Source organism: Canis aureus, chromosome 9, assembly GCF_053574225.1.
Source record: "Canis aureus isolate CA01 chromosome 9, VMU_Caureus_v.1.0, whole genome shotgun sequence".
In the NCBI taxonomy this organism is placed as follows: Eukaryota; Metazoa; Chordata; class Mammalia; order Carnivora; family Canidae; genus Canis; species Canis aureus.
This window is the reverse complement of record NC_135619.1, coordinates 58,394,708-58,420,764: the sequence shown is the minus strand read 5'-3', so window position 1 is coordinate 58,420,764 and position 26,057 is coordinate 58,394,708. Positions and strand designations below refer to the sequence as shown.

The following is a 26,057-nucleotide window of genomic DNA, read 5'->3' as shown; positions in this document are numbered from 1 at the left end:
TCCCATCACTTTGTGAGCATTTCCTTATTTTATGGGACCACAGGATCTTCCAGACTCATTTTGTATTGTCCTTCCCTAACAAAGAGTTAGCCACTTCTCCAGGAGTCCTGGTTTCTTTTATTGGATAATGGATATTTAGAAGACAAATTCTTGGAGTTAGGTGTGCTCACTGGCTATGTGAAGACATTACCACAGTAAGTTATTGAATATTTGATCTCAAGGAATTGATGATTTGAGTTTAATAATTTTATAGTATTACATCTAGGGATTGATCATTTTTGGTTAATTTTTCACAATTATTCAGATGTCCTTTGGATATGTTCACTCAAGCTTTATGTTACCTGGGGAATGGCCTTGGTTTATGAATTTAAATATTTAAATATCATTTTTTTTCTTCTTCAGGGCCTCTAATAATTAGGCACATTTTCTTAGTTAATTAACCTTTTATTTTCACTACTTTATTTCTGACTTGTTTCACTTCTCACCTTAATTTTCATTGTTGTATGTTTGACTTTCTTCAATGTCTCTTACTATATTTTTATTGTAATCTGTTCTATTTAGTCTATTATTGGGTGTCTTGTAATTTACTTTTAATATTGGAGTTGTCTGGGAAACGAACTAGGGGTGGTCTGGGAAACGAACTAGGGGTGGTGGAAGGGGAGGAGGGCGGGGGGTGGGGGTGAGTGGGTGACGGGCACTGAGGGGGACACTTGACAGGATGAGCACTGGGTGTTATTCTGTATGTTGGTAAATTGAACACCAATAAAAAATTAATTTATTAAAAAAAATAATAATAATATTGGAGTTGATTATGTATTCTTCTTCCAACCTAACCTCTTTCAATCAATCTGCTTTTTAATTTTTTTTAATTTTGAATTTGTAATTAAAAAATGGTTTCTGAGGCACCTGGGTGGCTCAGTAAGTTAAGTACCTGCCTTTGGTTCAGGCCATGATTCCAGGGTCCTGGGATTAAGCCCCATGTCAGGCTCTCCACTTGGAGGGGAGTCCGCTTCTTCTCCCTCTGGTCTCTCTCTCAAATGAATAAATAAAAAGTCCTGTAAAAAAATGATTTCTAATTTCCCTAAATACTTTTTGGATATATAAAATCAGTCTGAATATATTTAATTAAGTTTAGGTGAGTCAATTTCATCAGCTAAAGTGTATCATTCCTCAATTTCTGATTTCTTAAGTTTTTACACTATTATTATTTACTTTCTATCTATTCACTTTGTGGATTTGAGGTGCTTTACAAGATTCCTAATTTACTAAAATTCTCTTCTATAAGTACAGGCAGGTCCAGTTTGTTTAACACTGGAAGGAAAACTGGAAAGGAAAACACTGGAAGGAAATAACTCCATTTCATTGTTCTGTTTATTTTTTCAGTGCCCTAAAATTTCCAATTTGCTTCTTTTAACTTTTAACCATTCAATTTCCAAATGATATCTATTCACACCTTTTGACTTCCCTAAGTTAAAAATTTCAAAGATGACCACCTTAAATTGCATGTATTTTAAGCCCTACAAGCAGTGTTCTGACTTACCAAGGACATTTTTTTGGTACTTTCACACATAGGGTGGAGGTGTTCTTTATGGAGAAGTTAAAGAGAAATTTGATATAAGCCAGTAGATCCTCTCTTCTCTTTTCCCTACAATTTTTCTTAAAGTACCCTTATTCATGACAAAGATTTTAGTAAGAGCATGAGAGATTGCTTGCTGGGATCTGGTGTTTGTTTGTTTTCATGTATTAAAGTTTGGGCATTCTTAGTTTTCCAGTTAGTCTTCTTTTTTTTTTTTTTTAAGATTTTATTTATTTATTCATGAGAGACACAGAGAGAGAGAGACAGAGACAGAGACAGAGACAGAGGCAGAGACAGAGGCAGAGGCAGAGGGAGAAGCAGGCTCCATCAGGGAGCCTGATGTGGGACTCGATCCTGGTACTCCAAGATCACGTCCTGGGCCAAAAGCAGGTGCCAAACTGCTGAGCCACCAGATCCCCTCTTCCAGTTATTTTGAAAGCATATTTTTTGGTAGTTTTATATGTTCTTCTCAACGTTATGGTTTTTTTTGTTTGTTTGTTTGTTTATTTGTTTGTTTGAAGGATATTGGAGGGCATGGATTTAGGTTGCTGCCACTGTGTCAGGCTCCCTGGGAGTTAACTCATATAATGTTACCAAAAATTCAGGTTTAATTTTGAAATATTAATACCAATATTGTTATAATGGCTTCCTTCAGTATTGCATTACTTTTGTATACATCCTTAATATTAGCATTTTAAATACATCTTCTTATAAGTTCTAATTTTTTTTAAATAACTACTCAAGAGCTCATGATGCACAATTTATCTAAAATTTGCTTGAACTTACACCTATTTTAGCTGCTATAGTCTCTGTTACATGCTTATTTATTATATTTTTTTACTATTTGTACTAAAAGTATTCTAAGTATCATATTTGACTTTCTTTATTAAAATTATAATACATACTAAAACTTCACATTCTATTTCTTATGTTAACGTTTTTATTTTATTTTTAATGTTTTTATTTTAAAAATATTTCAAGTTTTCCCCTCTACATTTATCTTTAGAAAGTGCGAAGTTCTAATTTCTTTTACATTTTTATTTAAATGAAGTTAAATAATCCATTTTAGTTTTAGTATCTTTTTTTACAGTACAAAATTTAAAAACCCTTAGGGGCTTTTTAGACATTCTTTTAAAAATAGCACATGCCATACCATTCACATAGAATCCTCAGAAATAATTAATAAGTGAGAATCCATCATTCAGTACAATTTAACTTTGATAAAACACCTCATTTTCGAAGGCACTGTGGTTACTTGTCTTAAATGTAAGATGAATAAAATCTTTTCGTATCTTCAAGGGTAACTGGTAGTCATATAAATAACATCCTAGGTCAAAAAGACAGAAACAAATCACATGCTCAATGAAGAGATATAAAAAGATCTGAGGAACCCAAACACCTAATTTTGACTAAGTAGGTATCTTTGAGCTTTCAGTGGTAATAGACCTTAAAGTTAAAAAACATGTTAGCAGACTAGAGAGTAGAAGAAATACCAAAATAAAGGAATAATAGGACCAAAGCACAGGAACATCAAAGAACAATATTAATTCAGACAAAGAAAAAAATCCTGAATGGTTTTCCTATCAAGTAGTTATTATCTAATTGTGTAGGACATTGAATGTCATGCAAGAGAATTTATATTTTACTTTTTTGTCAATAAATGATTGTAATAAAGAGGTTTAAGACTGTTTTTACATTTTAAGAAAATCAGTTTGTCACCCGTGTAGAGAGAAAGTTAGAAGAAGTAGAGGCAAGGGTCAGTTAAGAAGTATAAGACATGAACATTGTCTTATGAACATAGGTTACAGTATTACTCCTAAAATGGATGATGTTGCTCTTACCATTTAAGTTGAAAGATAAATTATAATTCAAATATTTTAAATATCATAAAATATTCATTCTTTAGAAATGCAGTTCTATATATTAAATGAAGATCATACTGTGTATATTTTCACACACTTCAGTAATATTAATTATGAGCCATGTTCTCAAACTTTAATCACAACTAAGGCTTATTTTTTTAATCTACCATGTCTAGTAATACAAACACAAAGGCAATTTAAATCATAACATCAGGGAGGGTAACCTTGGAATGAAGACAGGGTGACAAAAATAGTCTTGCTATATTCATTCTAGTCATTTTTATTAGACAATCTATCCTTGTTTTTAAAAATAACTAAGCATTTTATAGTCACACTGTAATGAAGAATTTTAAATATATTTTAGTATTATTTTCATCATAAACCACTCAAATTTGACATAAAAGTACAAAACCAAAGTGTGAAGTGGCATTAATATATGTAGATATTCAGAATTTTCAAACAAAAGATGTTCATACAGTTTACATAAAACTATAATACAAGAAATTAGCATGCACAATTGATAATAGTGAGAGCTATTAAATTATGTTTAAGTTCATAATATAAGAAGAATAAATCATCAGTTACCCATCTGGTTAATGTTTTAAATGTGGTCACAATCAATGTGCCCATATGCCATTTCAAGACAAATAAGAACTTAATATATTTCAAGAAGGCAGTATAACAGAGATGCTTGAAGTCTCATTTCTTCTGTGATGTCACCTAGATTTTATTCCTTGCCATGCCAATTGCTAACTTTGTGCCTAAAGACAAGTTAATCCATCTCTCTGTGACTTAGTTTTCTTGGCTATAAAATGAGGAAAAATGAAAACTTTAAAGGTTTGTTGTAATTTTAGAATAAAATGATATATGTAAGACACTTAGATTCATGCCTGGTCCATAACATAGTAATTATTAAAGTTGAATACTAAAGGAGAAAAGATACTCGGGTACTTATGGATTTTCGTCATTGCAGACTCAGAACTAAAGAACCCATTCTTAAAACCAGAATCTGCAGTTACTTATAGGTTTTATGATTTATCACTGTTCTTTCTCTTTCCTTCATATTGCCTTTTAGAATGTGATCATTCTATGATCATTAAATTTCTACTGTTTAAACTATTTGGTTACAATGCCATCTGAGATCAAATGAGGTTGAAAAGTGTAGAGCATTAGAAAGAAAACCCCATTTAGAAGGTACTGACTACTGACTCCCCCCAAAAAGCTGTTTATTTGGTCTACTATAAACCAAATAATGGAGAATACCAATTTAGCAGAGTCCTACTAGTATCTCAAAAGTGAAAAAATTAGGGAAGGATGTTTATAGGGTTTTGGGTCCTAAGCTGGAGTAATTTAACATATATCTTGGGTAAATTGCTGGAACTGAGTAAAATTTATTGGACAAAGTAGAATGAAAGTCTTGAAAAGCAACTTTTGATGAAAAAGTTCTCAGCTAAGTTAGTTTTACTTGGTCTCAGTATGGTTTAAGACATGACCAGAAAAGTACGGCTGATCTCAGAACTGTTTAACCCAGGGCCAGTGAATTATATTCTCAAAGAGAAGCATATAATTTAGAGAAAGAAAGAGGAGAGCATCCACCTGAGATAAATTAACAATGCTCATATATAATGGGCATTGTACAAAGCACACCAGCCTAACTACCACTGTTGGACCTAATGCTGGGGAGCTAGAGAAGGTCCAAAGTGTCACATATTTGCAGACAGAGAAGAATCATAGACAACAGGAGATTAGAGGAGTTCAAGTAAAGCAGGTTTAATACAGAATTAGCATCTGAGATTACCAGCAATCACTAGAAAGAAGTGGCCATGGCCAAGGACAGTTTTCTCCATAAAATCCCTTGCCAAAAATGGGTCTCTCCTTTTCTGAATACCTACTGAAGTTAATATTGACACCATTTATTAAGAAATTCATCATGCTAAATGCTATAGCCTTATATTTAAAAATCATAATATTTATTAAGCCTTTATATACTTTATTCATTTTAGCATCTTTGGTGTAAGTTTATATTCCAAGAAGTACAGTATAAATTTGTCTGTTTCTCCAATAGCATTTTGGTAGTGTCTGATATAGAACATGTACTAATAAATACTTATTGATTGGAAAGTAGCTACTTAAGGAGAACTGCACACACATACACTATGAATGCATGTTCTTTTTTTTTTTTTTTTTGAATGCGTGTATTTTTACTGTGGTTTTCTGCCAGTGTAGATGGTCTAGTCATCTAGCTCTCTCCAAAATAGAGTCCAATCATTCTGACAGTTCTCTGTAAGAAGGGACAGCATGAAGCAAGTGATAGAGTCCAAATATGAAATTGAGATGGTTAGGTCAAAGGCTTGCTTACTTTATCTTCATTGCAATAGCTTCATACAGTCAGCTTCAATGTAGAAAGAAAATGACAACAAAAGAAATTAATCAAGCTCACTGTAAGTCAGAATTACTATCCTTGAACAAGTACTGGTTGAGGCAAGGCTTCTTTTTCTATGTCCAGAAGTTTCAGCTATATAGTTACTGGAAAAGTGAGGAAATTATAAAGGCAGAGAGATATTTTATAAAAAAAAAATATTGCTTCATTAGAAAGTCTTGGGATAAAGTAACATTCTTTGTAATTATTTTGTGTCAATTTCTCATTTAGGTAAATTGGAATTGTTTCCGCATTCAGTTAGTCTAAATACTGTAATACTGAAAGATGTACTAAATGTAAACTCTAACCTGAATCACACTGTAGCAAAATATAGCTGTATTACTTTGATATTTATTTAGCAGCTATAATAATGCACCCCTGTGTTAGTTCTGTCCTAGGTGAAATGGCAACGTAAATATTTTATGACTCATTTTTGTTCTTTAGGGGAATCAGTGAAGTGTCTGGAGAAGAACAAACATGTAGAAAACTCCAGAGAACAATATTATAAAGTAGTTTTAAATAATTTTTAATAATGGCTGCCTGCAAAGCAATTAAGTCTTTAAGGTGAGAGATGCAAAATAGGATAGTACCAAGGTCATGAGGAAAAAAATAGAAATGTAATACTAAGACTTGAAGGTCAGAAAGCTATGGGTTCAATTCAAGGACCTACCACTGCTGGGTAAATCTGGACAAATCACGTAAATTCTCTGGGTCTTGGGTCCCCTATCTTTTCAAAAAAAGATAATATTTTTAGCAAGCTGAAGATGTAAAAGTTAAATGACATAAGTCATCTAAGATATTAAATATGATACCAAATACATAATAGAAACTCAATAAACAGTAACAATTATTTAATTACTTACCTCATACTATATATATATATATATATATACCAGGCACTGAACTAAAATGTTTTATTTATCTTTCTTGTTTAATCACAGGAAAACGGTTCCCTATGAGGTACACATACTCAATTTACAGATATGAAAACTGAAACAAATATAGGAATAGCCACATTTATCGCATGTCAAACAGCCAGAAAGGGGAGAAACAGCTTTAAATACAGCCTTTTTTCCTCATTCAAAACCTTGCATTCTTTTTTTTAAATATTTTGTTTATTTATGCATGAGAGACAGAGAGAGAGGGAAGCTGAGACACAGGCAGAGGAAGAAGCAGGCTCCCTGCAGGGAGCCCAACATGGGACTTGATCCTGGGTCTCCATCACGCCCTGGGCGGAAGGCGGCGCTATACCACTGAGCCACCGGGGCTGCCCCAAAACCCTTGCATTCTTAACTCAGTCAGCAGCACCTCTTATTACCATTGCTAAAGAAATGGTTAAATCAGCTTATAGATGAATATCTACTTATTGCATCCTAATATAACTAAGAAGATGGTAGCTTCCCCATCCAATCTTCCAAGCAAAAATAGGTAACTACAAAATAAATCACATTTTTCATCTTTCATTTTGGTGGAACTCATTTTTCAGATTCTGTCTGGCCACATGCCAGCTATCACATGTTCATCCTACTCTTTTCCTGTTATCTGTCCATTACAGATTTGTGACTTATCTTTCTAATTTCTTTAGAGCCTGAGGTCTCATTTTCACTCTGTTTGGGTCTTTGGGTTATAACAATTGTGAAGATTTGAGGACATCTGTGGTGTTGAATAATTCAAATCATTATATTTTCTAAATCCAACTTTAGTACAACAGCAAAACAGGACTTTGCAAACTAATGTCCACTTTACAACCAAATTATGAATTATTTCCACCAAAAAAGTTGTATCTTACTGGTCCACAAAATATGCAAACACTATTCTTTTTCAAGAAGATTGACAAGTTAACAATATACTTATTTGGTCCATGAACATTCTTTTATCCTCGACTTTCATCTACTTATATGTCTTCATAAGACTAGATTTTTTTTAATTTTTAATTTAAATTAAATTTAGTTAACATATACTCTATTATTGGTGTCAGGGGTAGAATTTAGTGATTCATTAGTTGCATAAAACATCAGTTATATTGGTTGCTCATTACATCAAGTGCCTTCTTTAATGCCCATCACCCAATTCCCCTATCCCCCCACCTACCTTCTCTTCAGCAACCCTCAGTTTGTTTTTTATAGTTAAGAGTCTCTTATGGTTTGCCTCCCTATCTGTTTTCATCTTATTTTGTTTTTCCTTCCCTCCTCCTATAATCATCTGTTTTGTTTCTTGAATCCAATTTATAAGTGAAATCAATTTGAATATGGAAAGGCGATCCTCAGTAAAAGATTTAAAATTGTAAAACTATTATCAAGAGGATCCATTTTAATATGGCTGAATATTATAGTGGATTATCTATTTCCTTTCTTAAAATTGTGAGACTGTGTGGGGAAAATACCTGCAAGCACCTCAATGAGCCAGAAAGAACTTTATTTTTATTATTTTTTTTTCAGAAAGAACTTTAGGTATTTTAAAAATGTTTCACTTAATCCTCAAAAAGATCTTCCAGAGTAGACTTCCTTCTCCACTTTATAGATGGAGAAAATGGAGACTCAAAGGAATTACAAAACGATTATTAACTTGTAAGAGTTGTGATCTATGAAGCTTTATAAGGGGTTCTTATTTTGCTAGTTTTAACTTCAGGGAGCATTAAATTGTCCTCTTTATTGGCAAGTTGTCCTTCAATTCAAGAGAGTCACAGCATTCACCTAGAAACCTTTCAGAACTGGATGAGGTTGGTTCTAGGGCCCAATGTTGAGCATAGTAGTTTGTTTCTGTTTATTTATTTATTTATTTATTTTTTTTTTTTTTTTGTTTCTGTTTAGAATAAAATTTGGCCCCTGATCATTCTGATCTCTACTACAAACATCTCTCTATACCAGAGCCCCAAGCAGCACTTTAGAAGAAGGGCTGACATCAAGAATTACCATCTAGAATCCTCAAATGTGCATGTAACAGACATAAAGATTAAAATCGTTTCTATAGAGTGATGTTTGGCCTTCCTTGTATTCCGTCACCTTTTCATTTCCTCTTACCAGTTAACACAACTGACAATAATTGCATGTTAAAAGGCTGAGAAAAAGGCACTTCAGGAGAAGTCAGTGGTACCATATTATAGATAATTTGTCTCATACACACATTAGACATCAACCAATGTTTTGGGAGAAAATTTACCCAGCCACTTCCTCACACTTTTAGTTAGCAGGCTTTCCAAAATATTTCCATAACTTAATCGTAACATAGATTCAAAACTGAATGACCTAGGGCAGTGCTAAGAAAAGCAGAGTGGGGGATCCACTGCAAATTGCTTCTTATGGACAAGGAGTCCCTGTCGCATCTCGAGTATCTTACTTGTAGGAGGAGGGATACTATCTGAAGGGAAGCACACAGATAGGTCCCTTCGGAAATGGGAGCACTTATCCTCCAGTCAGGCTACTAATTTAAAAACAGGTGTTATTAGACCAATTAGAGTTTTCTTTCTTTTTTGCAATTTCTGCAGCAGAGAAAATTCATTGGACCTCATTTTGAAAGTAAATTAACAATGACTTCTGATGCATCACCAGCTTGCAGAAAATAAGATCAGTATCAGTTCATTAGGAAATTAATGGGATTCTGACTTCACTGTAAATAGAATGGCTATAATTGGGCCACATTGAATGATCATGCTAGACATGGCAGATGAAGATATGGCAAAAAAATATTAAAACCACTAATGAAGCCCAACTCCAGTCAAATGTTTATGATTATTATTATCAGGATCCAGAATGACAACAGAAACAGATAATATTTGTTTGGAAGGTTCTCAGTACAATATATCTGAGCAATTAGTTGTCTTGTGATAAGAAATAAACACATATTTCTTGAGGAGGAGGAGAAGGAGGCTGTGTATGCCACCTTCACTAATCCCTATATCCTTCAATATTTAGAGTTCATTAGAAGAGCTAACATGTATTTCAGTCACTCTTAACAAAAAATAATTATCGAAATATTGTTTAAGAGGATTCATTCAATAAAATAAAACTGAAGGAAATCCTATCACAGAATTAGAGACCTTGAGTTCAGAGTAGTCTCCTGTAGAGGAGATGTCTAAATCAGACTTATAAATCACCTCTTTTAAATGTCAAGCTAAGTTTTCATCAGTTTAAATTTAGCTTTTGTTGTTTAACGATAGGGCATGGAGTACTTTTAGCTGTGTGAACTGGGGGATATTATTTAATCTTTGCATTGTAAAGAAACAAATTCTGGCTAAATTAATCCAAACAGGATTTTATTTGAAGGATATAGGAAGTTCACAGGATAAAAAAGGAATAAAGACAAACAGGTTTAAAAGAGGTGGGAAAGAGAAGGTTATATGTCTCATCACTAAAAACAGAGCCATAGTTCCTGTCCAGGGACCAACTCTAGAAAGGATTCCAACCACTGCATACCTCTGGCCCACTCTCTCTGCCTCTAGTTCTATCTGGCATTGTTAGCAAGCTGAAAAAAAATCTGTTTGACATGTTTATGTGGCATTTCTCTTCTTTCGTGTGCCAGTCAGAACAAAATCTGCTGAAAAGGGTCACCAGAGACCCCTCAGATTTTTGGTGGTGGCAGTGGTGGAGGAGGAGGAGGAGAAGGAGGAGGAGGAGGGTATGTGTGCCACCTTCACTGATCCCTATATCCTTCAATATTTAGTGTTCATTAGAAGAGCTAATATGTATTTCAGCCACTCTGATAAGAGTTTTATTTTACTAGTCCCATTTACTTTTACCAACAAGTCTGTGAAGAGAGAAAATTACTATACTTAAGAAGAAACAGAGACTCCGAGAGATTAAATTACTTCTTCCCAGTCACAAAGGTAAGAAAACTACAGCCATGTAACTGAATCTATGTAATCTGATTCTTGATCCCATGATTCAAAACACTGAGAAGGACCACCTACTTCCACATATGTAAGACCAGTAAGATACCACCAAAGAGTATCCCGGAAATACGTGTTTATTAAAAGAGGTCACCAATACCTACAAAGCTTAGGCCATTTTATGGTTCAGTAGAAGTTTATCAGAAACCTTGTTCACATTAGTGAGTTTTGTAAATGTATATATAATTATACAAAAGTAGACACACTAAACAAAGATAATGGTGTACAAATAAGTAACAAGTTAAACAGTTTTGTTTGGTATAAATTAATAAGCAAAATAACATGCAAATTAAAATAGAATTTAAAAAAACAATATAGGGGTATCAGCACTACCAGCTATTTAAATATACATTAAACCTCAGTTAAGGAGAAAATGTAGTACTGGCCAATGAGAGAAATGAATGCTTCATACAAAATAAAAAAGCAGAAAAATGTCCAAAATAAACCCAAAGACATATGATAATTAATTTTATGACAAAAGTTGCATTTTAAACCCATTCATAGGAATAACTTTTCCCTAACTGATGTTGGAAAAATGAAGTTGCTAACTGGGGGATAAAAAAGAAGTTGAAGTTCTAGATGGTACATCAAGATAAATTCTGTAATAATTTAATATCATGAAAAATATAAAAATGTATAGGTAAAAAGAATATAATATTAGTAAGCAACAACAAAACACCATAGTAGTATTCCTTTAAAAATACATATATATTTTTTTTTTCAGGATAAGGGCACTTTTTTAATCATCGCCTATCTATCCATCCCCCAACTTGCTTTCTCTTTGATAACCACCATATTTTTCTCTATAGTTAAGAGTCTGTTTCTTGATATGTCTTTTTTTTTTTTTGCTCATTTGTTTCTTAAATTCTACACAAGTGAGATCATATGGCATTTGTCTTTCTCTGACTTAGTTCACTTAGTATTATACTCTTTAGCTCTAACCATGCTGTTGCATATGGCAAGATTTCACAATTTTTTGTGCCTGAATAATATTCCACTGTGTGTGTGTATGTGTGTCTGTGTATGTACCACTTCTTCTTTATCCATTCATCAATCACTGGACACTTGAGCTGCTTCCATAGTTTGGCTATTGAAAATAATGCTATAATAAACATAGAAGTTCATGTATACCTTTGAATTAGTTTTTTTTTTTTTTCTATTTTGGGAGTAAATATCCAATAGTGTAATTCCTAGATCATAGGGCAGTTCTATTTTTTAATTTTCTGAGGAACCTCCATACTATTTCCTACAGTGGCCCCACCAATTTATACTCCCATCAACAATGCATGAGGGCTCCTTCTTCTCCACATCTTCAGTAACACTTTGAGTTCTTCTGTTTATTATATTGAGGTGATATCTCATTGTATTTTTGAATTATATTCTTCTGATGAAGAGTGATGTTGAACATCCTTCCATGTGTCTGTTGGCCACTGGTATGTCTTCTTTGGAAAAATGTCTGTTCCTGTCTTCTCTCATTTTTAATCAGTGTTTTTTTATTTTTATTTTTAAAGATTTTAATTAATTAATTAATTAATTAATTAATTATGACACAGAGAAGAGAGAGAGGCAGAGACACAGGAGAGGGAGAAGCAGACTCCATGCAGAAAGCACCACGCGGAACTCGATCCTGGGTCTCCAGGATCACGCCCTGGGCTGAAAGTGGCACTAAACTGCTGAGTCAGCCAGGCTGCCCAATTAGAGTGTTTTTTACATCAGTTCTTTATATATTTTAGATAATAACTTTTTATTGAATATGTCATTTACAAATATCTTCTCCCATTCAGTAAGTTGCCTTTTTGTTCACTGCTTCTTTTGCTGTGAAGAAACTTTTTTTTTTTTTTTTTAATGAAGTCCTAAATAGTTTACTTTTGCTTTTATTTATCTTGCCTCAGGAGACATATTTAGAAGAACATTGCTGTCACTGATGTCAGAGAGATTACTGCCCATGTTCTCCTCAACAATTTTTATGGTTTAAGGTCTCACATTTAGATCTTTAATACATTTTGAGTTTATTTCTATGCACAGTGAGAGAAAGCAGTCCAGTTTCATCTTTGGCAAACAGCCATCCAGTTTTCCCAATACCATTTGTTGAAGAAACTGATTTTTTTTCTATTGGATATTCATTTCTCCTTTGTTGAAATTAATTGACCATATATAATTGTGGGTTTATTTTTGGGTTTTCTGTTCTGTTCCACTGATCTGTGTATCTATTTTTATGACAGTGCCATGCTGTCTTAATTCCTACCAGTTTGTAATATAACTTAAAGTCTGTAATTGTGACACATCCAGTTTGTTTTTTTTTTTTTTTCAAGCCTGCTTTGGCTATTAAAGATCTTTTGTGGTTCCATACAAATATTAAGATTGTTTGCTATAGCTCCATAAAAAATGTTGGTGGTATTCTGATAGGGACTGCATTAAATCTATAGATTGCTTTAGGTAGTATACACATTTTAACAAAATTTGTTCTAATCCATGAGCATGGAATATCTTTCCATTTCTTTGCATCATCTCAATTTATTTTATCAATGTTTTATAGTTTTTGAGAGCACAGGTCTTTTATCTCTTGGTTAAGTTTATTCCTAGATATTTTATTGCTTTGGTGCAATTATAAATGGAACAATGGAATTGTTTTCTTAATTTCACTTTCTGCTGCTTCATTATTAGTATATAGGAATGCAACAGATCTCTGTACATTGATTTTGTGTCATGAGATTTAAATGAATTTGATAATCAGTTCTAGTCGTTTTTTGGCAAAGTCTTTAGAGTTTTCTATAGCCAGTATCATGTCATCTGCAAAAGTGAAAATTTTATTTCCTCCTTACCAATTCAGGTGCCTTTTATTTATGTTGTCTAATTGTGTGCTAGGACTTCCAGTATTATGTGAATAAAAGTGATGAAAGTAGACATTCTTGTCTTGTTCTTGACCATAGGGAAAAAACTTTCAGTTTTTCACCATTGAGTATGATGCTGCCTGTGGGTTGCTCTTATAAGCCTTTATTATGTTGAAGCACATTCCCTCTAAGCCTACTCTGTAGAGGATTTTTATCATAAATGAATGTCTACTCCTTTATATTTATATGAGAACATTTCTATTACACTTTAATGTTTAAAAAACTAAAGAAAACAATTGTAAATAATAACATGAAGAATCTATATGACATAGTAATGCTATAGACAAAATCAAAAGTAAAAGTTAAATTGTGATAAAAAAGTATCTGAAACTCACTTCACAGTAGGAAAATATCCCTACTATATAAAATAATCCGAACAATATACAAGATAAAGACAACTCAAAAGAAAAATAACAATGTACCAAACAGTTCACAGAAGGAAAAATACAAATGGCTCTTTATAATAAAAGGATGCTCAACCTCTCTCACTAAGAGGAAAATGCAAATAATAACTACACTAAGATATCTGTTTAACCCAGGAGATCGACAAAGATCCAAGTTTGAAAATGTACTTTTTTCAACTATGTATGCTAGGGAAAACCAGCATTCTATATATTTCAGATGGTAGTTCAAATCCATGCAGCATGTATGGAGGGTAATCAGGTATTATCTCCAAGTGTTTACCCTACAAATATTTCTCCAATGCAAGAAATTACACAGTACAAAACTATGTATTATTTTGTATGTAGCGAATATGCATAAGCTTGTAATAGAAAAGTTTGAAAACCACCACTCATGACCACTAATAGTTATTATTTGAATGCTTTATTTTATATATACATATTGAATAAGTATACATACTACTGAATAACACGTTAAAAGCTAGTGGGAAATCCCTCCATGCACCAGTATAAGTAAATCTTATATGGAATCCAAAAAGCAAAACAAAACAAACAAACAACAAAGAGAGAAACAGAACCATACATATAGAAAACTGGTGGTTGCCAATGGGGAAGGGGTAAAAAGATGAACAAAATAGGTGAAGGGAATTAAGAGGTATAAACTTCCAGTTATGGGACCCCTGGGTGGCTCAGTGGTTGAGCATCTGCCTTTGGCTCAGGTAGTGATCCCAGGGTCCCAGAATCGAGTCCCTCATTGGACCCCTGAAGGGAGTCAGCTTCTCCCTCTTCCTGTGTCTCTGCCTATATAATATATATATAATAATAATATAAAAGATAATATATAATTATATAATATAATATAATATAATATAATAATTGTTGAATTATTATGTTGTATGCCTGAAACTAACTGATTATTACATGTCAACTACACTTTAATTAAAACTATTTTTAAAAAGATTAGGAAACACATATGTTAATAAAAAATGAAATAAAGTTAAAAGATCTCAAAAGTGTATTATCAGGTGAAAAAAGCAACAGAGGAACAGTCAGTGTATTTCTGTATAAAATAAGTACATATGTACTATTTGTTTATATTGTCATAAATAATCTTTGAATCAGTATACTAAAAATAATGAATGGGTGCATGAAGTGTGTGTGTGTGTGTGTGTGTGTGTGTGTGTGTGTGTGTAAGCTGGGTTGGGAATATGGTTGCAGGATCAGGGGCAAGGCCTATCCCATTCTATGCCTTTCAGTTTTTTCTACTTTTGAACCAAATATTACCTAATCAATAATTTTAAAGGATAAGATCTATTAGCATATCCAATAATTATATTTGTATTCCTCTTCTATTCTCCTATGTCAATGAAATTAAGTGTGGGTTTCATCCCTAATAGAAGTCTTACAACATTAAAGTTTGCCATAGTAACAAATGTAAGGAAATGCTAGGGGCCATGAATAAAGAGCTAGGCGACTCAAATGATGTTCAAGTGTTAACTGCCTTCCTAACTAATAAAGACAAAAATTTACTTTTCAAAATGGAAAGGTAATTTAAATTTTACTAAATTATTATCCTCTCTTGAATATTAGCAACACCAATGCTCAACCAAGAGACAATGGAAGGAAACACATATTACTCAATTTTATTATTCCCAAAGTTTAGCATTGTATATGAAATAACTAAACATTTCAAATAAAACTATCATTTATCCTTTATTTTAAATGTACTGAATGATTTGACTTGTAGAAGTGGCCTTCATTAGGCATATCAAGGTTGTATATAGAGAATCTAGAAATATTAAAATCGTGTAAGTTATTTTTTTCATTCTGGGATCTATTCAAAATCTTAAATATGCTTTTGCTATCCTAAGACTCCCACATTGCAGCTTCATTAGTTAACTCAATAAGCCTAACATTAGGTTAGAAACTCTATGTTAGCTTAGGCACTCAGTTAATTATGATTGTCCACATGTGGATTTCCATTTTTAATCTAAAGGTATTTCCCTTGCTTCAACAATAGTTTAAAATCAAGTATGAGTGGTTTTTACATTATTCTGTTTGGGATTATCTATCCCATGCACTACTACAATTATAATAATGAATAATAATGATAATGATGAGTTGTAAACTTGATGTTCAAACACAGCAGGGAATAACAAGTGCAAATTCATATATAAGATCTTGTTCACATTTTGATTACAAAGTACTCTTCTTTGTTTTAAGACATATGCATTAAACCATTAATGTCATAATGTGTTATGAACTCCTAACAATTCAAAGCGTGGATACATGTTAATATTTAGAGCAATAAGGGGCGGGGCAAGATGGTGAAGGAGTAGGGTCCCCAAGTTACCTGTCCCCACCAACTTACCTAGATAACTTTCAAACCATCTGAAAACCTAAGAATTCGACTTGAGATTTAAAGAGCGAACAGCTGGAATGCTACAGAGAGAAGGGTTTTCACTTCTAACAAGGAAAAAAAAAAAAAAAAGACAAGGGAAAAAAAAAAAAAGAATCCAGTGGGGAATGGGCCCCCGGGAGGACCCGAGCTAAGGGGGGCTGCAAGAGCCTTGGGGACAGGAAAGCCCAGCCCTGGAGAAATGGAAACTTTAAAAATCTGCACCAGATTTTTCCTGGAGGGAAAGGCTCTCACAGGGAACTCTGTCAGGACCGCAGGAGGGGCAGTGGAGCCCCCAGGTTCCCAGGGTCACTAACAGAGGAGTGGGTCCCAGGGGAGAGCGCACTGCGCACTGCAGGCTTAGCTCGGTAAAGGCTGGAGCCGCGCCCGGGGGGCCTCGGGGAGAAGCCAGGGGTCAGGCGGGGGCTTCGGGTGGAGGGGGCCGCACCTGCTGCCTTTGGAAGCCGCGGCCCAGGAGCACGATTCCAGCAGCGCAGGCCACGAGCCCAGGGCCCGGGGGACACAGCCCAGGATCCTGTGCTCCCCCCGGGGACAGGCGGAGGCGAGGAGGGCACAGGATGGCGAGGACTCTCCTGCCACTGGGCACCCCCAAGCTGTGCAGATAAGTACCCGGAGCATCTACGCCGGATCTAGCATCTAGTGCACTAGCATCTAGTGCGGACTGGGAGACTGCGGTAGTTACTGGGGGAGCTAGCTCCAGAGCTGGAGACCCGGCAGCCATCAGTGTTGTTCCCCCTTGTGTCACCCTGTGCCTGGGAGCGGCGGGCCCGCAGGGAACAGAGGCCTCACAGGGTCAACAGCTCCCACTGAGCCCAGCATCCGGTAGGGAGCAGGGCAGCTCCCCCAGGTGCACACACCTGAGAATCAGCACAGCAGCCCCTCCCCCAGAAGACCAGCTGCAAGTACAAGGGGAAGAGCAAGTTCTTGATCGAGCAGCGCTAGGAAGCTCCAGGGGAAGTCAAGGGATTTATGGTATATGGAACCAGAGGATACTTCTCCTTTTTATTTTTTCTTCCTTTTTCCAGTACAACTCGTTTTTATATCAGACTGTAAATTTCCAATTTTTTTCTCTTTTTCCACCTTAACTACAATATTTTACCACCTCTTCATTTTTAAGATTCTTCATTTTGACTTCCATATTTCTACAATTACAGGTCCTAGGTATATTTTCCACTTCTAGATTCCCTTCAACATACTCAACTTAATTGTGGAAGATATACAAGATATGTGTTCTCTCTGTGTGTGTGTTTCTTGTTTTCTCTGCCTCATTTTGTTCTACAATGGAGTAAGTTAATATCTTCTAAAACATGACCAGCATGCACCCAGAACCAAGTTGTATACCATGCTGGTTCATTCTGTGATATTCCTCATCCCCATTCTGCCCCCCTCTTTTATATAATTTATGTTTTGATGGTCAATGTTGGGGCCTTCTACAAGCATTTCTGGTTTATATAAATTTGGGACTAAGCATCTTCTAACGTACAGAACTTAATATAATCAGAAACAAGAGGATCACACTCTAGAACCCCTCAGGTAGACTACATTTTCCCTCCACTACAACTTCGTCACCACCACCATCTCCCAGTACCCCCTCTTTTTTTTCTCCCCTTTTTTTTTCTTTTTTTTCTCTTTTTTTCTATTGGGATTAGAAATAGTCTTTGGGATTCTTGGCCTTTTATGCTTTACTACTTTGTTTAAAAATTTGTATTTCAATTTAGTGGTCTTTTTGTTTTATTTCGATCTGATATTTGTTTTCAATTTCTGGTCTCTGACCTCAGCAGAATCATCTAGCGTGAAATTTACTTAGCTTGTGGTTGATATTCTTGACTCAGCCCACTCATAAAGCCACTCTGCACTGAGCAAAATGACTAGAAAGAAGAACTCACCACAAAAGAAAGAATCAGAAACAGTACTCCCTGCCACAGAGTTACAGAATTTGGATTACAATTCGATGTCAGAAAGCCAATTAATTCAGAAGTACAAATATAAAGCTACTGGTGGCTCTGGAAAAAAGCATAAAGGAATCAAGAGACTTCTTGACTGCAGAATTTAGATTTAATCAGGCCGAAATTAAAAATCAATTAAATGAGATGTAATCCAAGCTGGAGGTCCCAATGGCGAGGGTTAATGAGGTGGAAGAAAGAGTGAGTGACATAGAAGACAAGTTGATGGCAAGGAAGGAATTTGAGGAAAAAAGAGAAAAACAATTAAAAGACCATGAAGAAAGATTAAGGGAAATAAGTGATAGCTTCAGAAGGAAAAATCTATGTATAATCGGGGCTCCAGAGAGCGCTGAGAGAGACAGAGGGCCAGAAAGCATATTTGAACAAATCATAGCTGAGAACTTCCCTAGTTTGGGGGGAGAAACAGGCATTCAGATCCAGGAGATAGAAAGGTCTCCCCCCCCCCAAATTAATAAACTTTGTTCAAACTTCGACATTTAATAGTGAAACTTGCAAATTCCAAAGATAAAGAGAAAATCCTTAAAGCAGAGAGAGACAAGAGATCCCTAACTTATATGAGGAGAAGTATTAGATTAACAGCAGACCTCTCCACAGGGACCTGGCAGGCCAGAAAGGGCTGGCAGGATATATTCAGGGTACTAAATGACAAGAACATGCAGCCAAGAATAGTTTATCCAGCAAGGCTCTCATTCAGAATAGAAGGAGAGATAAAGAGCTTCCAAAAGAGGCAGAAAATGAAAGAATATGTGACCACCAAACCAGCTCTGAAAGAAATATTAAGGGGGACTCTACGAAAGAAAGAGGAAGCCCAAAGAAATAAGCCACAAAAACAGGGACTGAATAGGTATTATGATGACACTAAATTCCTATCTTTCAATAGTAACTCTGAACGTGACTGGGCTAAATGATCCCATCAAAAGACGCAGGGTTTCAGACTGGATAAAAAAGCAAGACCCATCTATTTGCTGTCTACAAGAGACTCATTTTAGAAGTAAGGACACCTCCAGTCTGAAAATGAAAAGCTGGAGAACCATTTACCATTCAAATGGTCCTCAAAAGAAAGCTGGGGTAGCAATCATCATATCAGATAAATTAAAGTTTACCCCAAAGACTGTAGTAAGAAATGAAGAGGGACACTATATCATCCTTAAAGGGCCAACAAGACGACCTAACAATCATGAATATTTATGCCCCTGATGTGGGAGCTGCCAAGTATATCAATCAATTAATAACCAAAGTAAACACACACTTAGATAATAATACACTAATAGTAGGAGTCCTCAACACAGCACTTTCTGCAAATGATATTTCTTCTAAGCACAATGTCTCCAAAGAAACAAGGGCTTTAAATGATACACTGGACCAGATGGATTTCACAGATATATACAGAACTTTGCATCCAAATGCAACTGAATACACATTCTTCTCAAGTGCACATGGAACTTTCTCCAGAACAGACCATATACTGGGTCACAAGTCAGGTCTCAACCAGTATCAAAAGATTGGGATTGTCCCCTGCATATTTTCAGACCACAATGCTTTGAAACTTGAACTCAATCACAAGAAGAAACTTGGAAGAAACTCAAACACATGGAGGTTAAAGAGCATCCTGGTAAAAGATGAATGGGTCAACCAGTAAATTAGAGAAGAATTAAAAAGATTCATGGAAACTAACAAAAAAGAAGATGCAACCTTTCAAAATCTTTGGGATACAGCAAAAGCAGTCCTAAGAGGGAAATACATCACAATACAAGCATCCCTCAAAAAATTGGAAAAAACTCAAATACACAATCTAACTTGAACCTAAAGGAACTGGAGAAAGAACAGCAAATAAAACCTACACCAAGCAGAAGAGAGTTAATAAAGATTCGAGAAGAACTCAATGAAATAGAGACCAGAAGAACTGTGGAACAGATCAACAAAACCAGGAGTTGAAAGAATTAATAAGATAGATAAACCATTAGCCAGCCTTATTCAAAACAAAAGAGAAAAGACTCAACTTAATAAAATAGAAATGAAAAAGGAGAGATCACAACCAAGACCAAGGAAATACAAACTATTTAAAAACATATTATGAGCAGCTATATGCCAATAAATTAAACAATCTAGTAGAAATGGACACATTTCTAGAAAACCACAAACTATAAAACTGGAATAGGAAGAAATAGAAAACCTGAACAGGCCAATAACTAGGGAGGAAACTGAAGCAGTCATCAAAAACCTCCCAAGACACCAAAGTCCAGGACCGGATGGGTTCCCAAGGGAATTCTATCAAAGATTTAAAGAAGAAAAAAATACCTATTCTAATAAAGCTGTTCTGAAAGATAGAAAGGGATGGAATACTTCCAAACTCCTTTTATGAGGCCAGCATCACCTTAATTCCAAAACCAGACAAAGACCCCACCAAAAAGGAGAATTACAGACCAATATCCCTGATGAACATGGATGCAAAAATTCTCTACAAGATACTAGCCAATAGGATCCAACAGTACATTAAGAAGATTATTCACCATGACCAAGTGGGATTTATCCCTGGGACACAAGGTTGGTTCAACACTCGTAAAACAATCAATGTGATAGATCACATCAACAAGAGAAAAAACAAGAACCTTATGATCCTCTTAATAGATGTAGAGAAAGCATTTGACAAAATACAGCATCCATTTCTAATCAAAACTCTTCCAAGTGTAGGGATTGAGGGAACATTCCTCAGCACCTTAAAAGCCATCTATGAAAAGCCCACAGCAAATATCAATCTCAATGGGGAAACACTGGGAGCCTTTCCTCTAAGATCAGGAACACGACAGGGCTGTCCACTCTCACCACTACTATTCAACATAGTACTAGAAGTCCTAGCCTCAGCAATCAGGCAGCAAAAAGAAATAAAAGGCATTGAAATTGTCAAAGAAGTAGTCAAACTCTCCCTCTTTGCAGATGACATGATACTGTACATAGAAAACCCAAAAAACTGCATCACAAGATTGCTAGAACTCATACAGCAGTTCAGCAATGCAGAAAGATACAAAATCAATGCCCAGAAATCAGTAGCATTTCTATACACTAACAATGAGACTGAAGAAAGAGAAATTAAGGAGTCAATCCAATTTACAATTGCACCCAAAAGCATAAGATACCTAGGAACAAACCTACCCAAAGAGGTAAAGGATCTATACCCTAAAAACTACAGAACACTTCTGAAAGAAATTGAGGAAAACACAAAGAGATGGAAATATATTCCATGCTCATGGATTGGAAGAATTAATATTGTGAAAATGTCAATGCTACCCTGGGCAATTTACACATTCAATGCAATCCCTATCAAAATACCATGGATTTTCTTCAGAGAATTGGAACAAATCATCTTAAGATTTGTGTGGAATCAGAAAAGACCCCAAATAGGGGAATATTGAAAAAGAAAACCAGAGCTGGGGACATCACATGCTGGATTTCAAGTTGTACTATAAAGCTGTGATCATCAAGACAGTGTGGTCCTGGCACAAAAACAGACACATAGATCAATGGAAGAGAATAGTGAACCCAGAAATGGGCCCTCAACTATATGGTCAATTAATATTCGACAAATCAGGGGCAGCCTGGGTGACTCAGCGGTTTAGCTCCACCTTCAGCCCAGGGTGTGATCCTGGGGTCCTGGGATCGAGTCCCGCGTCGGGCTCCCTGCATGGAGCGTGCTTCTCCCTCTGCTCGTGTCTCTGCCTCTCTCCCTCTCTGTCTCTCATGAATAAATAAATAAATCTTTAAAAAAAATATGTATATATATATTCAACAAATCAGGAAGGACTATCCTATCCACTGGAAAAAGGACAGTCTCTTCAATAAATGGTGTGGGAAAATTGGACAGTCACATGCAGAAGAATGAAACTAGACCATTCTTTTACACCATACACAAAGATAAACTCAAAATGGATGAAAGATCTAAATGTGAGACAAAAATCCATCAAAATCCTAGAGAAGAACACAGGCAATACCCTTTTTGAACTCGACCACAGCAACTTCTTGCAAGATACATTTATGAAGGCAAGGGAAACAAAAGCAAAAATGACTTGGACTTATCCAAGATAAAAAGCTTCTCCACAGCAAAAGAAACAGTCAACAAAACTAAAAGACAACCTACAGAATGGGAGAAGATATTTGCAAATGACATATCAGATAAAGGGCTAGTATCCAAGATCTACAAAGAATTTATTCAACTCAACAGAAAAGAAACAAACAATCCAATCATGAAATGGACAAAAGACATGAACAGAAATTTCACCAAAGAAGACATACACATGGCCAACAAGACATGAGAAAATGCTCCACATCACTTGCCATCAGGGAAATACAAATCAAAACCACAATGAGATACCACCTCACACCAGTGCTAATGGTGAAAATTAACCTTACACCAGTGCTAATGGTGAAAATTAACAAGACAGGAAACAACAAATGTTGGAGAGGATGTGGAAAGGGGAACCCTCTTGCACTGTTGGTGGAAATGTGAACTGGTGCAGCCACTCTGGAAAACTGTGTGGAGGTTACTCAATGAGTTAAAAATAGAACTGCCCTATGGCCCAGCAATTGCACTGCTGGGGATTTACCCCAAAGATACAGATGCCATGAAACGCTGGGACACCTGCACCCCAATGTTTATAGCAGCAATGTCCACAATAGCCAAACTGTGGAAGGAGCCTCGATGTCCATCAACAGATGAATGGATAAAGAAGATGTAGTCTATATACACAATGGAATATTACTCAGCCATCAGAAAGGACGAGTATCCACCATTTGCTTCAACATGGATGGAACTTAAGGGTGTTATGATGAGTGAAGTAAGTCAGTCGTTGAAGGACAAACATTATATGGTTTCATTCATTCGGGGAATATAAAAAAATAGTGAAAGGGATTAAAGGAGAAAGGAGGGAAAATGAGCGGGAAATATCAGTGAGGGTGACAGAACCTGAGAAACTCCCAACTCTGGGAAACGAACAAGGGGTAATGGAAGGGAGGTGGGTGGGGGGATGTGGTGACTGGGTAATGGGCACTGAGGAGGGCACTTGATGGGATGAGCACTGGGTGTTATGCTATATGTTGGCAAATCGAACTCCAATAAAAAAATATTTAGAGCAATTTCAATGTATTTCATAATCCATTTTATATAAAATGAAGCTGAGGTATGTAAGGTGAACTATTTCGATATTTAAGAGTTAAGCTCACTGACACTGAGGCAAGTGTCCCTAGATTAGAATCATTATTTTTGGATCCCTGTTATTTAATTTACTAGATCTCAAATGCCATTATGTTATAATAGTTTAATAAATGAAGGCAACATAAAATAAAAAAAATAAAAAATAAAACTTTGAGTGATAATTTCCTAAAGTAAATTTAATTCATTCTATCTTTTGTTCTATGATATTTTCTATCCTTAGTTTTAATAGCTTTGTCAAGATATAATTGACATGATAAAGAAGCACTGAAATTACCAGATGATAAGTCATAACATACTGTGTTTTTCTATACCTTTTTCATTGCATAAAGTTTCCTCTTGGTGGCTTAACTTGCTAGTACCATTGTTACTCTTTGCTCATTGTGAGATGACAAAGATTTAAAAATCATCAAGGAATAGCAAAAATATACACTTTCTAAAACTAATAGCACATTATATGCCTTTTCCTACAATTAATAGCTCCACTCAACAAAGTCTAACTCCCTTATGATATGGGGGCAATTTGCAGTTTCCTCAAAGAAAGCGTTCTTTACACACCTCCCAAAGATAATGTCTGCAACCCTCACTGAGGCATGGCAGCTGATAGAACGTTATAATTCTATTTCAACCAACCATCTAAGGGAAGTTACAATATATTGCAGCATTTTTTAGAGTCAAAAGAAAATAACCAATTTATTATTTTTCATTCTTCTCTTTTATTTACTTCTATTTCTCTCCTATTTCTCCTATTTCTCTTCTATTTCTCTCTCTATTTCTCTCTTCTATATCTCTCAGGATAGAAGATATCCTGATTTTGTATTGACTGAAAATCTCTTGTGCTGTTTTTTGACAATGTAACAATGGTTTTCCTTGGGTGGCTACTTCACTCAGCTCCCACTGAGTTATCCATTAAATATAATGCTTAATTCTGCTTGTCATAGCAGCTCAAAGATTTTCATTCTCAGAAAACAATTGTACCCTCATTTCTATGCCATAAGTACTAGGCATTTTATTTTCTCAAGAACTCGACAGTGTTTTTTATATTCCCCAAATGAATGAGACCATATAATGTTTGTCCTTCTCTGATTGACTTCTTTCACTCAGCATAATACCCTCCAGTTCCATCCATGTCCAAGCAAATGGTGGGTATTTGTCATTTCTAGTGGCTGAGTAATAGTCCATTGTATACATAGACAACAGCTTCTTTATCCATTCATCTTTTGATGGGCACCGATTAGCAATTTGAACTCCAATAAAAAAATAATTTTAAAAATCCCACCCAAGACAAAAAAAAATAACAATAAAATAAAAATAAAAAGTAATGTCTTAGGAAAAAAAAAAAAAGAATTCAACAGTGAAGTTTCACTGGATTGGGCCATTTAAACAATGCAAAGTGTTTCTGGAGAGACCTATGTAAACAGGTCCAATATTGCAAACTGAAAACCAACTGCAAATTTTTTTTAAAGTACCCTGTGGCTTGGAGAACAAGGTGTTCTGGTCAATTTAATTTTCTGGGTTGAAGTATAACATAATTTACTCTTTTTTATGACAGAGAAGGTTCAATAACTTTATTTAGTCCTTAAAAATTTATACTGTAAGGCAGAAGAGAAATAACCCATACACTTAATGACCGTGAGTGTGTGTGGAGGGTGAGGACATATAAATATGTATAATCAGCTTAAAATATTGTTCTTAAAGTTGAGCAACACTTTACATTGCCAGATGTACATGTGAATGCCGAATGGAAAAGGAGGTTGATATTTTATATATTTGCTACATACACACAGAAAAAAACATTCTCTCTTGCTTATAACTGAAAGCAATTTAGAGATAACTTGATTAACTTCTCTCATGTTACAAGTGAGAATAAAAGCCTAGGAACATTACTAACAACTAAAGATTGACAGAGCTGGATCAATATCTGAAATTTTTCAATGAGAAAAAGAAAACACTGAATTTGCTAAAGTTAGAAAACTCAGAGAAGATTTTACAAGGTCTCTAAGAAAATAAAGGTTAATATGAAGAATCCTTCTACAGCTTATTCTCATTTTTCTGGTGATTAAAATAGGAAATGCTGTGCAGGAAAATTAAAATCTAGAACGGGGATCTAACATGAGGTTTGGACTCTACTGGAGTAGTTATTCTATCCACATAGACAAGATTACACCAAAATTAATATTAAAGAGCTTAGAAGCCAAACTGATGGTTAGAAATGAGTTATTTCTAGCTTGCTTCCTTGTGCTAAATATGAATTTTAAATCTATAATCCTATTTACCTTCCCATGGGCATAGGCATATATCTTTGTCCTTGCAAATTGTTTGGAGAAGTCCACAGCTTCTGAAAAAGGCTTGCTATCTAATTAAACAGAATATTAGTTAAACACCACCTAACTTTTATCAATAAACCTCAACTTTGTGGGGTAAATTCCAAACTTTG

The 26,057-nt window shown here is 35.1% G+C and overlaps 1 long non-coding RNA gene across 43 annotated transcripts in view; it reads right to left on the bottom strand.

Moving 5' to 3' along the window:
- Positions 1-26,057, bottom strand: part of LOC144320990 (uncharacterized) — a 369,611-nt gene that overhangs the window by 245,428 nt on the left and 98,126 nt on the right. The gene's annotated exons all lie outside the window — the stretch shown is intronic.